The sequence below is a fragment of the Carassius auratus genome, chromosome 6 (assembly GCF_003368295.1).
Source record: "Carassius auratus strain Wakin chromosome 6, ASM336829v1, whole genome shotgun sequence".
NCBI classification, from domain to species: domain Eukaryota; kingdom Metazoa; phylum Chordata; class Actinopteri; order Cypriniformes; family Cyprinidae; genus Carassius; species Carassius auratus.
The window spans coordinates 5,035,681-5,052,144 of record NC_039248.1 but is presented as its reverse complement, the minus strand read 5'-3'; the positions used below and the strand labels follow the sequence as shown (position 1 = coordinate 5,052,144).

The 16,464-nt window shown below is 36.9% G+C and overlaps 2 protein-coding genes across 8 annotated transcripts in view; one reads left to right on the top strand and one right to left on the bottom strand.

The window, feature by feature from the left end:
- palm3 (paralemmin 3) overlaps positions 1 to 7,993 on the bottom strand; it is a 36,172-nt gene extending 28,179 nt beyond the window's left edge. For 2 of the 4 annotated variants that reach the window (XM_026257485.1, XM_026257453.1), the window contains exon 1: positions 7,578 to 7,991. The gene's annotated coding sequence lies outside the window, so the exon portion shown is untranslated. Of the gene's footprint in view, positions 1 to 7,577 lie in introns of all 4 variants that reach the window. The other 2 variants (XM_026257478.1, XM_026257461.1) reach the window with 2 other exon arrangements.
- A 4,722-nt stretch (positions 7,994 to 12,715) lies between these two features.
- The window catches only part of LOC113091770 (phospholipid phosphatase-related protein type 5-like), a 45,130-nt gene continuing 41,381 nt past the window's right edge, over positions 12,716 to 16,464 (top strand). For 2 of the 4 annotated variants that reach the window (XM_026257406.1, XM_026257426.1), the window contains exon 1: positions 12,716 to 12,916. The gene's annotated coding sequence lies outside the window, so the exon portion shown is untranslated. The remainder of the gene's footprint in view (positions 12,917 to 16,464) is intronic. The other 2 variants (XM_026257412.1, XM_026257417.1) reach the window with 1 other exon arrangement.

Sequence of the window (16,464 nt, the reverse complement as noted above, 5' to 3'; positions counted from 1 at the left end):
ACTCAGTAAGCCACGGTCAATGATTAAACATCTCTTTCCCCAACAGGATCTCAAAGCACACTTTCCCTCCTGCAATCATATCAGGATATTCCACCAGATATTCTTGTGATCACAGCAGGCAGGCAAAGTGACATGTAACGGCATGTTGCTGTTTGGGATTAGTGATTTTCTTAAACAGGTTTAGGGAAGAATGTGAGACCAGCCTAATCCTGCCTAAACCAAACGCACTGATTTCCATCAGCATACAGGGAACATGTCAATAAACTTTGCCAAACGTAATTATTGACCTTCCTCACATACTTGTGTCCACTTATAGATGGCCTTGCTTCATTTAAGCAGCTGAATTCCTGCACTTAGAAATACGGTTAAGACTAAGTGTGCACCTACTTTGTGGAATTTGTGCAAACCCAACTATGCACTTGACATACTGCACTCAATTATGTAATAATTACGTAGCATATATGGAACATTTCCGAAGTGATTAAGCAACACTTGAGACCTTATGAATTAAATGCTCATATCCATCTGCTCTGCCAATCCAATCAAACGCAGTAATGAGCTGGTAAGTGTGGAAAATTACAACCGAAGATAAAAATACACTTCTCCCCTTTATGAGTGTTTAAAGTCTACATGAAATCAGAACTGATCTTATTTACTTTCTAAGTGTTCCCTGTTTTATAGTCAATGATTTATCAGTGCATGTTATGCCAAAATAGAAAATGTTTATCTTTGTAACCTTACTGTGACTTCAAGCTGATGTCACAGGATATTGGTTAATGTTAACCAATAGATCTGTGCTGGGCTACTAGATAATGTAGCCTTTTTAAATAGCAAAGATTATGGCAATAATATTAAAAAGGAAAAAGCTTTTCAAACTATGTAGCATTTTGGAAGAAAAAAATTGAATCAATCAATTCCTGATGGATAAGATCAATTTCAGCCTTTTATTTTCCCTGAATATCCATCCTACTCAAACATAGAACCCAAAGTCACATCGGAAATTTGTGTGTGCATAGTACATGTGTTGCTCTGCTCTATTTTTATGTTAAATATTAACTTTTTCAGTCTATTAAAAACATATGTTCTTTTTAGAACCAAAAGCAATGAGTCATTGTTTTGTGTCTAATGTTTAACACACATATGCTTCTCCGCTGCCCTTGAGTAAGCTTTAGCAAAGACAAATCAACCAACAACACAAAGTGTCACTCAAAATATGATTATACAGTGTTGAGAAAACAAGGACTTGTTTTAAGACCTCTCCAGCATGTTTGAAGTTCTTTCCTGATTTTCCTAAATTAACAAACCTGTTTTACTCTTCCTCTTGAATCTCACAATCCGCTGCCTCAGACATATTTTCACACCAGACTTCAAATGAAAAATATGAAATTATATTTTTGAGACCAGTAAGATTTCTCTGCATTGTGACATTATGAAACTGAGGAACATTTTCTCTCCCAATTCTCATTACTGCACTGCCAAAAACTCATGAGTGTTATGTTAAATTAGCATAAATTAAATTCAGTGCGATATATACCATCATAATGATGAAAAAGTTATGCAAAAAAAAAAAGTTTTAAAATATGATGTTGCAATAAAATAATCATGGCTAATTGCATATACCACATTTCTACATGAATGTGTAACCTAAAATGGTTTTTGCATGATGCTGCATTCACATGCATGTTGCCGGCCAGCAAAAAAAATGCAAAATGGTACCCTCAAATAATATCATTATTTTATTGCATTGCAGTAATGAAAATGAATTAGATGTTTTTTGCATTATGGTGGGGTACTGCAAAGTTCTCTTTGACAACACTGGCTTATTATTCCTAATGGCTAAATCCATTTTACAGGGCAATTGACATCAAACTACACAGCGTTTTAAAAGACTTTACAACACCATATTCGTAAACGTGGATGTGTAAAATGTGAGACAACATCTCATAGAGATCTCCTGCAAGTCTTTGTAGCATGTCAACAAGATAATCGGGATAAAGAGGTGGTATAAAGGTCAGGAAACATTGACAGGATTCCACATACAAGTCAAAAGAGCAGCTGACGTGATCAACTAAGCAGATAATTAGTGTGGAAATAGTTTCCTGGCATGAAAAACACAATGGTTTTAAGATACTGAACAAATCAGCAGACAATGTCAATATCTATAGAAAATGAAGCATGCAAACAGCATTTCACAGCACTAAATTGGAGCATTTTAAGCATGTCTTAAACAGCACCAGCTGAATATAAATCATAAACCGCTATTCATAAATAATTACAAGCATCCCTATCTACCCTTCATGCAGGCAGTGGAAATTAATCAGGTAGCGTTCAAACAGCAAGGCTGCTTTCAAAATATTCATAGTTTGCATTACTAATTCCCAGCTCCATACGGCAGAGAAGACAGAAGAGCTGTGACCTCATATCCTTCATGCTCTGCAGGGTATCGGAGCATCTGCTAGGTTTAAAGCCTTTCATGAGGCGTATTCATCATTCATGCATTAAATTGTAGAATTCAAGACCATGTCTTTTGATCAGTCTCTGATAGGTCACTTTAAGGTTGAGTATTTGATTGGTATGGTCAAACCCTGGAGAAGGTTGTCTAAATGTGGTTGGGTTCTCTTAATCGTAAAATGCCCAGCATGTTCCTGTAGATCTACTGTACCTACCTGCAGAGTTCATTTCAAACCCTGACCAAACACTTGTAATTTTCAAATGCTCCTGAAAATCTTGTTGGTTCAGCCATGTTTGATCAGTGCTGAAGCTGAACTTTACAGGAAGATAGATCTCCAGGAACAGGACTGGGTATCCTGGTCTTAACCAGTTATAGGTTTTTAGTGGCTGATGCTTACACTGATATCCAGGGCCATAACCACAAACATTAGTGAGGACATGCAATTATAAATATGGTGTTTCAATGACCAATTCTTAAACCATTATGTTTGGTCTTCTCACAGTATCTGGTTGCATCATTGACAACATACAGAAACCAAAGTTTCCACAGGCTGAAATAACACTGATAACGCAGCTAAACATAACAAATCAGTCTTGAAATTTACAGAAAACAAGTTTGTTTGTTTTTTGTAAAAATGCAAAAGCTTTCTTGTGAAAGTGACATACAGCCAAGTATGGTGACCCATCCAAAGTATGGTGACCCATCCAAAGTACACACACATAGCAGTGAACACACACCTGGAGCAGTGGGCAGCCATTTATGCTGATTCACCCGGAGAGCAGCAGGGGGTTTTGTGCCTTGCTCAAGGGCACCTCGGTTATGGTATTGCCGGCCCGAGACTTGAACCCACAACCTTAGGGTTAGGAGTCAAACTCTCTAACCACTAAGCCACGGCTTTCCAGAAACTGAGGTCAGTTGAGGTCATTGGAGTATGACACCCTTTGGGAGGGGCGAGAGAGATAGCCAAAGGGCATGCCCAACGTGGGGCTCGAAACCACAACCGCAGGTTTGTTTATTTGCTTATGAGATAATTCCCAGCATCTGAAATGACCAAATATTGTACAACTGATTGGTCTCAATATCAGTCTATTGATACTTTAACCAAAGACTGCATCAGAAGGACTGTGATAAGTTTACTGTAAAGCACTTTTAGTATCTAGAAAATAAAAAAATACTTCATAACATTCTATTATCGAACTACACAAAGTTGTAGACACGTCGGATCCAATTCACCAAGATTCACTAATAAAACTAACACAGCACAGAGAAGAACCTCTGGGCAACTGAGCCCACTAGTAAAAATAGACAGAGACACTCAGTAAACTTCAGATTTATTATGTGCAGGCCATTGAGAAGCGTGTGCTGGCTTCCCAAGGCCCAGCCGCTTCTATTATACGAGATAATAAGCAGCTCTGAGTGACAGTGAGTCCAGTGGAGATGTGATGGTATTCCACTGCATATTTTCACAATGAAATTAAGATGGGATTCAGTTTGATTTGAGCTCGCCTTCATCTTTTACCTCCACCGAGAAAGTATTATGAAGAAGGAAGACTGTAAACATACTGAAATAAACAATATCTCAGTTTTCAAATTAAATGAACATGACATCTGTGCCATAACAATATATGAGGCTATATACGTCTCCTTTTGTGTTCCAGGAAAGAAAGTCATATAGGTTTTTGGAACAACATGAGGGTAATAAGAAAATGAGGCCAAAGCTTTCATTTTTGGGCTTACTATTTCTTTAAAGGGTTAGTTCACCCAAATATTAAATATTAAATATTCAATTATGTCATTAATGACTCACCCTCATGTCGAAATCATGTTCCAAACCGTAAGACCTCCATTCAGAAACTTCTCGGACTAAATCTAAAAATACCTTAAACGGTGTTCCGAAGATGAACGGAGGTCTTACGGGTTTGGAACGACATAAGGGTGAGTTATTAATGACATCATTTTAATATCTGGGTGAATTAACCCTTTCCCAACTATTGCATTTGTGTACAATAAAAAATTAGCAGTGTGATGTTGTTGCATTGTCCTCCTGTGGTTTTCCACAGTGGTTTGCCATCAAAAGTAAACATGTCTCCAACAGCTAGCCAACTCTTTAGCCAGCAGGATGCTGTGAAGCGGTCCAAGCGCACACTGAGAGATGAGTACTAAGACAGCAGCAAAGGATAATAGGGGAAATACTCAGTGAAAAATTACACACTGAGCAACAGCATCTTTGGCCTCAGGCTGTTGTGCAAAGAGGTTCTCTGGAAGCCTGCATGTATAAACAACAATTTAGCATCCAAACATGCATCTAATAGCACGACACCGTTCTCAAAGTAGATCTGATCGCGCCATCCCATGTGATAAAAAGAAAAAACTTTTAAACTCTTAGTCAGGTTACCTCTAGAGATATTTTTTTTTGATTGTGCTGACAGTGAACCTTTGGGGTGCATTTAGATTGATTGTAGCCTTCTCTCATCTCTCTTAAATTATCCTGGCAAACAAACAAGATCAACGCCTACAGACCAACGAGAGGAACCCAAAGAACTGGAACATCTCACCAGCAGTCCTCCATCTTAATGTGCATATATCACAGATTTCACACCAATAAACCTAAACCCCATATCAGTCTTGTTTTGTTAGGGTTTGGATGTGCCACTTTATTAAATGACTATGCAGAACTACTTAATTGTATACACTCTTAAAAATAAAGGTTCCTAAAAGTGGTTTTCATAGCAAATGTTATGGAACCAATTTGGGTTACCCAAAATCATTTCAGTAAACATTTCTTGAAACAATTTTTATATAAAGAACTTAAGAACTTTTTCCATGATAAAGAACCAATGGAAATGTTCCTTGGAAGTTAAACGTTATATTTGGAACCTCAGATTCCAATAAAGAACTAGTGTGCTGTAGCATCGACAATTATCTTCAAAGAAAATTTCAAGTTGTTCTAAGTTCAGCAATGAAATCTATGTTATCTAATATCTAACTGTGCCATTTGCAGTGCCAAACAGAACTGCTGAAAAACACTGATGGTTTTCAAACACGTTTCCCTGAACACTTCCCCATCCACCACTGATCTGAAAAACTGTCCTGTCTCAAACTCATGCCATTGGATCAGTCATTATTGCTACATCAGGCTCAAACATCAATTTAAACGTTTTAACATCAAATAAATACACACTTCAGCCTTAAATCTTAGTTTATCACAAGAGAGAAGTAATTAGTAACGGTCTGCCAAAGTTTGTCCTGCATTATATATCCATAGGCAAATCAATGCTTCAGACTGCACAGGTCATTTTCCTTGGATTAATGGAGTATTTGATGGCATAGTGACTCCATGGCAGTGAGGAATTTCCCTTCAGCAAACTGAACATCCATCATCTAGAGGTCTAGGAAGGGACCATTCAGAGCATCTTCACCAGGACACCAGTGAGACCGTTCCTTCTTTAGACCACTCAATTTTCTCTCGCTGACTGTCTGCACTTTTATTTTCATTTTCTAAATCTCTGTACTTTTCCCTCTGGTGGACCTGAACTGCACTTCAAAGTTCCTCCCTTCATGGGTGGAAAAGCACCAGATGGAATTAGTTTGAATCGCTTGAACAGGTTGCAGCCGCAATGACAAGGACGGTTTCCAGCTCTGCTACCGGTTGTTTTAGGCCTGTTTATTCCTCAGTTCCAGATAAAACCACTTTTTGTGAGAGGTAAGTAGTTCTTGCACAGACAAGCGAGCAGACAACTTGAGGGGTGGGGAAAACTTCAGGTGGATTCTCTTTCTCTTCAATCATTCAGTTCAGTGAATTCTAAGAGCTCCATTTTGGGGTTCGTGTTGACGCACTCATATACTTACAATGTGCAAAATTATGTGTGTGCATGCCTTTAAGAATGACTGCAGCATGAAATTGGGTTGCCAACTAATCCTGCAAAGTATCTGAAGATATATTCTTACTTTAAATGTGGAATATGTAAACTTGGTACTTACTTAGTGGTCCTAATACTTTTGTTCTGTTATGGATTACACACAGACAGAGCCAATCCAGTACTGTACTGATCCTTGCATCAAACGACAATTGATAGCCTGTGAAAACTAAACTGATGTATTTAGTTCTGTTCCCATGACAGGCTGATGGGATTACCAGCACAGGGCGTTGCAAACTCCTGCTTTAAACATGGAGACACCTGCTTGGCACATCAAGTTATACCAAGCCATGTGAGATTAACTTTAAACAAAGTGTTGTTTGTGAATTGAATATTGAACCCCTTAAAACAGCCAGAATAACAATCATCTCAATGACAGCAGTGTCTAAAAAGTGTGCCTTTGACGCTTTAGTAGTTTTACTGTAGCAAGAATAGTAAGGACTGAGGCATAGTAATAAAACTGTGGTAAATATTTGTGTTACGTGACACTGTCAAGCCAGGTTTCAAAGCAGTTACTGTTATAAAAGATTTTAGGCTTTAAATCATTTGCCTGCCAAATCCAAGTCAGTGGGTTACAGCAGTGTATAACAGCAGTTACAAAGTTTATAACAGCAGTTTATTTATATATATATATATATATATATATATATATATATATATATATATATATATATATATATATATATATATATAAACATTTGTCTGCCAAATCCATGTCAGTGTGACCTAACCAACATGCAACTGGCCAAAAATAAATAAATAAAGTAATTGAGAGGACTCCTGTATGATTGTGCATCTCAAGGTCAGTAAGTTTCTCTCTCTCTCTCTCTCTACATGTCATAGGCTACATTTTGTCCATGTCATGCAGAGACACGTTTTGTTTTTAGTAGTTTTTGCTTAATGGTTACACCCCTTGACATTTTTAGAGACATACAAAAATACACTTCTATAAAATGGTATAAATACCATTTTTCAAAAACATATGAAACAGACACGAATACAAATATTACATTTATAAAACCTTAAAACAATTTTAAACTAAATTTAAGATCCGTTCATAAAACGCGCATTAAACGGATGTTAGTTACTTTCCATAGCCTAACGTAAGTACGCCGTACGTGCGCGAAGAAAATCATGCTAATAAAAACGCTACCTGTTGGCTAAGCAACAAACAAATAACCCCCTCAAGAGTTTTAAAACATCCTTACCTGATGCACTGGCCCGTATGTCCTTCTGAATAGGTAATGGAGTGTTTATATACAAACAAGCGGAAAGCGGAACTAATATAGTTCAAATGTAGGCAAGAGTTTGCATCGAATGTCTCATCGCCTAATGGACGAAACTTCAGCGTGTCTTCTGCAAGGAAGAACCAAACACCTGAGGAGCTTCGCCAAAAGCAAAGGAAGGATTTATGGCCTCAATTCAATGTTTAAAATCGGTTAGTTCAAAACTGCTGCCAAGCGATGAACAAAATGCCGTTATGATGACATAAAGTAGAAGAAACGATATTCAAATATCCTCTGCAAACTTTGTGCCTCTCCCACCACGACGCACTTCAAGCGTTTCATGCACAGAATGAAAGCGCGGTTTCTGGTTACCTGACTCTTGTCTCTTCCTGTTTACGAGGCCAAACCCCTTTTTCTCTCTTAATAAACCCCATCGGCTTGCTTATATTAGTTTTTTTGGACTTGTTAAAAATTAACTGCTCATGTGGTGTACTATGCAGTTAAACAACTGCTGACCCATTTATCAGCTGAAGAAAGAGGCGCTTCTAATGTCTAACTTACTGTATATTATTTTAAATTGCCTGTTATAAATGGAAGAGAGCTAGACAAGGAGAAGCAGGCTTTTATTAAGAAACACAGTGGAAATAATTCTGTTCTTGCATTTGTATTTTGATTATTTTGTATTTTATCTATTTATTAATTTGTCGTTTTATTGTAAAAACACACACATTTCTATTTAAAATTTTCTTAGTTACATGTAATTATTTTATTTTTATTTTTGTTGTCATCTGAACCTCTTTCACCTAACTAACATATTTACTTGAAATATAAAATTTAAAAATAAATTTAATAGATTTAAAAATAAATATTTTAATAATTATCAAATTTTCTTGTTCAAGTTTTCAGTTTTCTGACATGGATAATTGATTATAATTGAAAATTGATTATATATATATATATATATATATATATATATATATATATATATATATATATATATATATATATATATACAGCTTTTCATGGCCTGGAGTGGTGTGGATAACTTGTGGATTATTGTGCAAATTTTCAGTTTTGGATTCTAAGATTTTCAGTGTGGTTTCAGAGTTTTAGACTGTATGTTTAATATTCTTGTCTGTTCCAATTATTTTTTTATTTTATTTTTTTAAATGTATAAATTAACCATGGCTGTCCAAAATTCCACAGCCATTTCCTTGAAATTGACTTGGCCACTATCCACATGACATAAATCAGGGTGTGTAAGTTCAGGGCGACCTACTTTGAATCTCTGCTGCAATGCTCTGGAGGATCCCTATTAAGAGTCCTAGATAGGGTAAAACCTGTGATATACGTGTAAGATTTGTGCCACTTCCACAGCATGGCAAGAGTTTCAGCCTCCTGTCATCAATTCATTTCTCCTTCTGTTTTCAGTGTTTATCATCTGATAAAGATTGAATGGAAGGAGGAAAATGACAGCACAAAGTAGTTAAAGTTGTATGAGAAATAAAAGTGGCTGTTTTCAAATCTACAGGCAGCAAGGAGAAAACGATTGTAGAACATAAAACACTTTTACACTATAGTACACATATTTAGTTATGGTGGTCTGTTTTATTGTTTAAATCCAAGAATTATTTGAGCATTTTTTTTAAACACATTTCTTTTGAACAGCCTTTTCCAAAACCTTATGAGCTTATTTGTGCCAACTTTATTCTGTTTCAAAATCTAATTGTAAACACAGGTACCGTCTGGCTTCCTTGCACTTCCATTTTTATTGTTTCCAACTTTTTGTTGTTTTTATTAACATTTTACTTTTTTTTTCTTGTAGAAGAGCAATGGTTTAGCGGGCCAACTATGTGTTGCTACCTAATTGACCCACCAAATTAGTGCAGTAAATTCCTGGGACATGTGCAAAGGACAAGTTCAGATGCGCAAATGTGCTTTAGGGTGGAAATTGTGGGCTGCATAAGCATGGAGCAAGTGAACTCTGTTGATAACAAATTTTACATCACGTGTATCATGTGTGAGATGTAGCTGCAAACAAACAGTTGAAGCATACTTGTGCCTTAAGGCAGCATCCTAACCATAATGGAACCTCATAAAATGGCTGATTTGGAACGCTCTACATAGGCAGCAACACACCACACAAAAAGTGCTTCACACAGGAGCTCAGTTCACAGCTGATAGCAATTTCAAAAAAATTGCTGGTGCCGTGTTGCTCAAACTAGTAGTTGTTTGTCATACCATCACAAAAAAAATGCTCAAATAAACAGTTTTTTATAAAAAAAAATTCAGTATTGAATGAAATATGAAGGACTGTATTTATTAACTAGATACATTTGTTAGAAGTGGGACAAATCGAGGTATCTTACAGAAACTCCAAAATGAAAATTCTCTCATCATTTACTTTATTTACCCTGATGTTGCTTAAAATCATTTTCTTCTGTGAAACAAAATACATTTTTACTTGCCCCCCCCCCAGAATATAAGCAATGCACATGTAAATGAATATGTGAATCATATTGTGGACTTCTCGTTTCATATAACCACTTTCAGAATCTGAAATCAGATTGGATTCATTTAGATTTGTTGAAAATGAGTGCATGTTAACATAATGAAAGTAAGTGGTGTACAGTGTTGGTTTGGACCAAGCGGCAAACTCCCGCTTTCTCTTTTGAAGCCAACAAGAAGTGACTTAAACTGTAATTCATCTATTGGCTGCTAGAGGCTGGCTTCAAAAAGGAGTCAATCCCAAAGACTCCCCATGCTAAAATGCCCAACTTTACAGCAGGAAAAATCAAGACAAATGTGAGGGGGGTGAATTATTTTATACTTTTTTTAACTCATCCTTTTCAATTATATTAAGCTTCAAAGTTCTGTACACGTGATTGACAGGTGGATTGCTGCTGCTTGCCATCAAGCTAGGTGGGCATAGTTTCAGCAACCAGCTCCCACTTTTATGCCCATTTTAAATTATCCAGGAGTGATGCGAAGTGACGCACTGTCAAAATGACGATGGTCGGCTCCGGCTACTCCATGTTTTTCATACAGTCTATGGTTTGGACCTAGTCTCAGCCTCAGATGTCATGCATGGACCATTGGCTAAACGTATGATGCATATGGGACACAAAAATCGAAACAATTCAGGAGTGTCGAAGTCGTCATCGGATTGGTTGAATTTTACAGGATTTCCAAGAGACGTGTATGTCGTGTTCTTTAAAGGCCCCGAGGGAGTGTCAGACACATTAAAAAAGTTAACAGCTTAAGTCATTTGTGGATTAATGCGTATTGGAGATGTGAACCGTTTAAAACGATTCAGTTCCATTTGGTGAACTGGTTCAAAAAGATCCGGTTACATCGAATGATTCGTTCGCGAACCAGATATGACAAACTGCTTTGTTTTTAACTGTCTCACAACAGACACGGAAGAGAAGACAATGCTGAATAAAGTCGTAGTTTTTGCTATTTTTGGACCAAAATGTATTTTCGATGCTTCAAAAAATTCTAACTGACCTTATGATGTCAAATGGACTACTTTGATGATGTTTATCTTACCTTTCTGGACATGGACAGTAGACAGTTCACACAGCTTCAATGGAGGGACTGAGAGCTCTCGGACTGAATCTAAAATATCTTAAACTGTGTTCCGTAGATGAACAGAGGTCTTACGGGTTTGGAACGACATGAGGGTGAGTTATTAATGACATAATTTAGATTTTTGGGTGAACTATCCCATTTTCGATGCTTCTAACTAATCAAACTATTAAATAACAAATAAGACATAATTTGAGATAGACAAAAAACTGTAAAGCTGAATTATGATTTTTTTTCATATTAAAATACTTTCTATCTCAACTAAATATATGGAGAGACTTATAAACAAGCTATTTGGAGATGGTGTTTCCCACCAGCACACAACATTTGCTCAACCTTGAGTTTGGAATGAGACTTCCTGTCTGTCCAGCCAATGGCTGATATGGGAAGTCTTCAGGAAACCTGTTTGAAAACGGTGATTTAATTCACTTTGGTGCCAAAAGTGGCACAGAAACCGCACGTCTTTCAGTGTATGTAATGTGATTATAACCGAATGTATGTATATTTTTGGTAAGTCCGTAAGCAATCTTGTTATTTGATTGAGATTTTACATTGATAGCTCAGATTCAAATGAATTAGCTTAACATTCTCTTCTTTTCGCATAGATCGTCCAAGGGATCCGTCGATGTTAAAGTGTGTAAGGGAACGTCCCTCTCGTGAGGCATGGTGCCCGAGTTTCCATGGGAACTGCAAATCTACCTCCCGCCCTACATGTAGACCTTGTGATATTTTTTTTAACAATGTCATGCAGCAGAACTAGCTCACTAAAAGCAGTGGGTTGATCATTGTCCCCTCCCTCTCTCTGTTTTTTATTATTCACATTCATTTATTCACAGCTTTTCTGTTTCATCTTTTTTTATTTATCCAGCTACTTAATACACCCACAGCACATGCAAACACATTAAATGTCATACATAAATTTGTATTTTTGTCAAAAATCCTATACTTCTAAGTTTTTTCAACTGTAAGGCTCTAATCATTAATAGATATTGGTGATAATGTATTTATCTAATGCTTTATAATGCATAAAGCTTTGGTTGATTAATGTTAATACTTAATAATAAGTAATAATAATAATAGGGAGCAACTCTTAAGTACTATAATGAGACATTTTTACATGATCTGACCTTTAAAATATATTTTTGTAGTGTAAACCAGTTAATTTAGATCTTACCACCTGAAGAAATGTTTTTCATAAAGGTTACATTACATTTTCACATGCACACTGAAAAACAATGCAGATGGGTTTTCATGATTTTTTTGTGAAAATTACAGCCATTTATTGTTTCTTCATCATTTCATTTTGTCCCAGCATCCTTTGTTTGCTTTTTCCTCTCGGGTTTTTGCTCCATTTAATCTATAATTCCCTCTCAGACTGTTATTCTATAATCGATTCTTAATGAATCAGCTTGATCTTTGCTCTTGAATGCTGGGACATCAGTCCAGCTTATTCACATTACATCTCTTAATGTGGAGAGGGGTGGCACTGATGCCACTGTCAATGTGTGTGTGCCGAGAGAGAGAAACAGAGTGAGAGGAGGAGAGAGAAGAGAGAGCGAGAAGCGTGGCAGTATGCCTCTGGTGAAGAGACAGCCGTTTACACGCAGAGAGCTGAGTTAAGCAGGTGCTGCTGTTTCATTCACACACTTCCAAAAGTACTTGTGTTCACATCCAGCCAGAATGGCTGTAATATAGCACCTTTACTTCCATCACTGCTACAACCATTAGAGGTAAGCACCTTCTCTCTCGCACACACTCTCACTCTTGCTGATGTGTTTATAATGGTGAATGTGGGCTGTGGGCAGGCATTTGGGTGGCTCAATAAGCCGGTTGTAATGGATTTAATGCCTTTGAATGTGAATGCAACAGAGGCGGTACTAGATCAAGGCTGTTGCAGGGAGAAATTGTTTTCAGGGTCTGACCCACATCAGGGAGTCGTAGCGCAGTAGAACTGTGTCGCACAGAAAGACATTGTCTTTTCCTCTGAACAAAAGTGACAGTGATGTAAATGTAAAGTTTTGGAACTTACTCAGCAGTGCATGCTGTGCTTTTTTATATTAATTTGTAGACACTTAAAAATAAAGGTATTTTACTAGCATCTATGGTTAAGTGAAGAACCTTTAATGTCAATGGAAACTTTCCATTCCTCTTTATAGAGGAAAAGGTTCTTTACACTAAGAGGAAAACATGGTTCTTTTAGGAACTGTTCACTGAAAGGTTCTTCTATGGCATTGCTGTGAAATCACCTTTTGGAACCTTTATTTACAAGAATGTGCTGGAGTCAGCTAAATATATGTCTATAGTTATAATTTTGTTTTAGGGCAGGTATTACTTTGGCAATTGTATACTTGCTTTGTTTTGCCAGGATCTGCAGTATGCAATGATGAATACTGCCTGTTAGTACTGCATAAGCTCACTGTGTGTGTGTGTGTGTGTGTATGTGTAAACCCCGAAGCCCTAATGTAATCAGAATGTTATCAGAATGCTTCATCCCCTAAATTTGAGTATTTGCCTCAGACGGCACACCCACGTCCCACCCGCAGTCTGTCCGCTGGCCATCTGATCCATATTGCACATAAAACTTAAAAGCACAATGCAAAAACCAGTATCAGATTGAAAGAATCACCTGAAAACTACATTAACAAACTCGTCCTAAACTTGTAATAAATATTAAAAACTTAAAGAACTAACACTTGTTAAGTTGTTGCCATGTAGCACAAACAACATAGCATGGTGTTAACAATGGTTCAAATCCCAGAGAAAGCTGATCAAATGTGTACCTTGAATGCAATGTCAGTCGCTTTGCATAAAAGCATTTATCAAATGAGTGAATGTTTTTGTACATCACTAGAAATATACAGTGCATGTTGTGCAAGCGCTACTCTAATGGCTCGGGTTCAATGCATGCTGAAGAAAGTTAATTACCCTTAATACATCAACTAAAACTGCAACTCTGTGCCAATAGATGTATAACAGGAGCAGGATCCCATCTGGTTCCAATAAAATTCATGATTTCATTGGCTTTATTAGCTTGACCTCAATGCACTGTATCTTATATGGCAGATTGAACTCAAGTTTGCACTATTGTGATAAAGTTAAACACCTGCTACAATTATAACTGTTGTGATTTATATATATATATATATATAAATATATATATATATATATATATATATATATATATATATATATATATATATATATATCATGTCATATAAATGTATTTTCTCTTTTTTTATTCAACAATCTGAATGCACCCCCCCCCCCCCCAAAACCTTTTTATTTTTTTTGGAAATACAGAAATTCTTAGCACAAATCCTGTGCACATCCGTACTAATATTGGTTGTGTTCTCTGCAAAACCACACCTATGTTCAATTTAAATACTTAAATCCACCCCTAAATGGCACATGAAAACTAAAGTAGGTAGCTTTCCCAACAGTCAAGTGGCCTTTTCTTGTCTATGTAGGTGGTACTTGGCCAGAATAAGCTACAATCAATGTGAACCAGACTTAATCCCGCAAGTCAAAAGCCATACCCGAGACTATGTGGATTCAGTCAAAGTAATTCAATCAAAGTGTGCGGACGTGTCTTGGCCGTCATGCAGAGGATAAAGCAGCCATGTCAGCAACTGGTACTGAAGATTTCTGCACTGCGAGTGACACAGAGACCCACATGCCCTCTTTTCTATGTGTACACAGAGAGCATGAAAAATCAGAGCACTGTCATAACATTCATTCTCTAACTTCAGATCATACTGGAGGAACGGGGGCCATTTTCCCTGTCTTTGAGTCTGCTACTGATGTTTGAAATGCAACAGAGCTGAAAGATAGCAGCATATCACTTGCAAGTGATCTGATAAGCATGTATTACTGGTGTAGATAGTTACACGTTTAGTTAACAAATAATGCACTGTAGTGTACTTTCACACAGTAGAAGGGACAATACTGGACTTTAACACTTGGAATTATTCACTTAGGCTTCACTTATTTATTCCTGTGTTAAAATAATCTTGTTATCTTGAGCCACGTTTCACACTGTGAAGTCAGGTTTTGAAATTGCACTGTGTTTGTGATGAAGCTGAAATAGCTGAAAAAAGTCTTACAAAAACAGAGAAGGAAAAATGAGGAACTTGTGTTGTCACTGTTCGATATTTTTATCTGCTTTCCTCAGATGCTAAACATTTAAAGAGTTTGTGAAAGTTTCTGTGGCTGCACAATATGCATGAATGTTTAATGAGGCAATTTATGGCTGGTCGTCTGTTGCTAAACAATTTGCTGTTACATGCACTTTATTTTTTCAAACTTGTGGCACTGCAATTTTGGGTTTGTTCTGCAAAATGCATGCTTATACCTTTTTTTTTGTTTGCTTTATTGTTTAAATAAAACCATTAAATTTTGCTAAATCCAACATATAATCCAAGTATAAAAAAAATAAAAAAAGATGATGCTGTAGCATGGTGTAAAAAGCGCGTTTAGTGGTAGAATGTTTTTATTTTATTGTTTATTTGATTGATGTAAATGGTTTAAAGGTTTTTCTGACCTCCTTATGCAAAATGCTGTCCTCCAAAGACATGCTAGCCAACCTGATATCAGCAAACCCAAGGTGTTTATTGGTTAGCATGGTTCAGATAGCATAACCACACCATTATGGACGCAAATAGCATATTCCTCCATTGAAAGCCATTAAAAATAATAATTCTTTCCAACAAATAAATCACAGATATTTCATTATATAGTAGATGTTTTAATCAGTGCCCTATTTTTAAAGTGCTCTTAAAAGCGTGAAATGGGCTTATATTTCTCTGCTGTGATCCTTTCACGTCACAGCTCAGGACAGTCACTAGTGCAGGATCTGGGGCCGTGTGTATTCTTGTGCTGCCATCAACCAACAAGAGTCATCAGGTTAATGTTTTAATAATTGTTGTTCAAGATCCAGTTTTAAACCCAAATAAGCTACTTTCAAGATACAGTGTAAGCTAAAGATCTTGCCTTGTTGTCCTTTCTGTCCCTTGTGCTCTCCTTGTTTCTAACGAACTCCTTAGCAGTGACCTGGATTTGTCTTTCCTTCTCTCTGTTGCTAAGAGTGTATGTTTTAAAGAGCTCAGAGGATAGACGTATCATGAGGGCTGCCTTAGACTTCCCTTTGAAGATGGATTTCTTAAGAACGTACACCTGTGCTCATTTTTCCTTCGCTGTGTGTTTTCTGCAAATGCAGCGTCCCACTTTTCAGTGTGGTGCCAGATTTGATGATGCATGACAGTGGTCTGTCAGTGTTTTG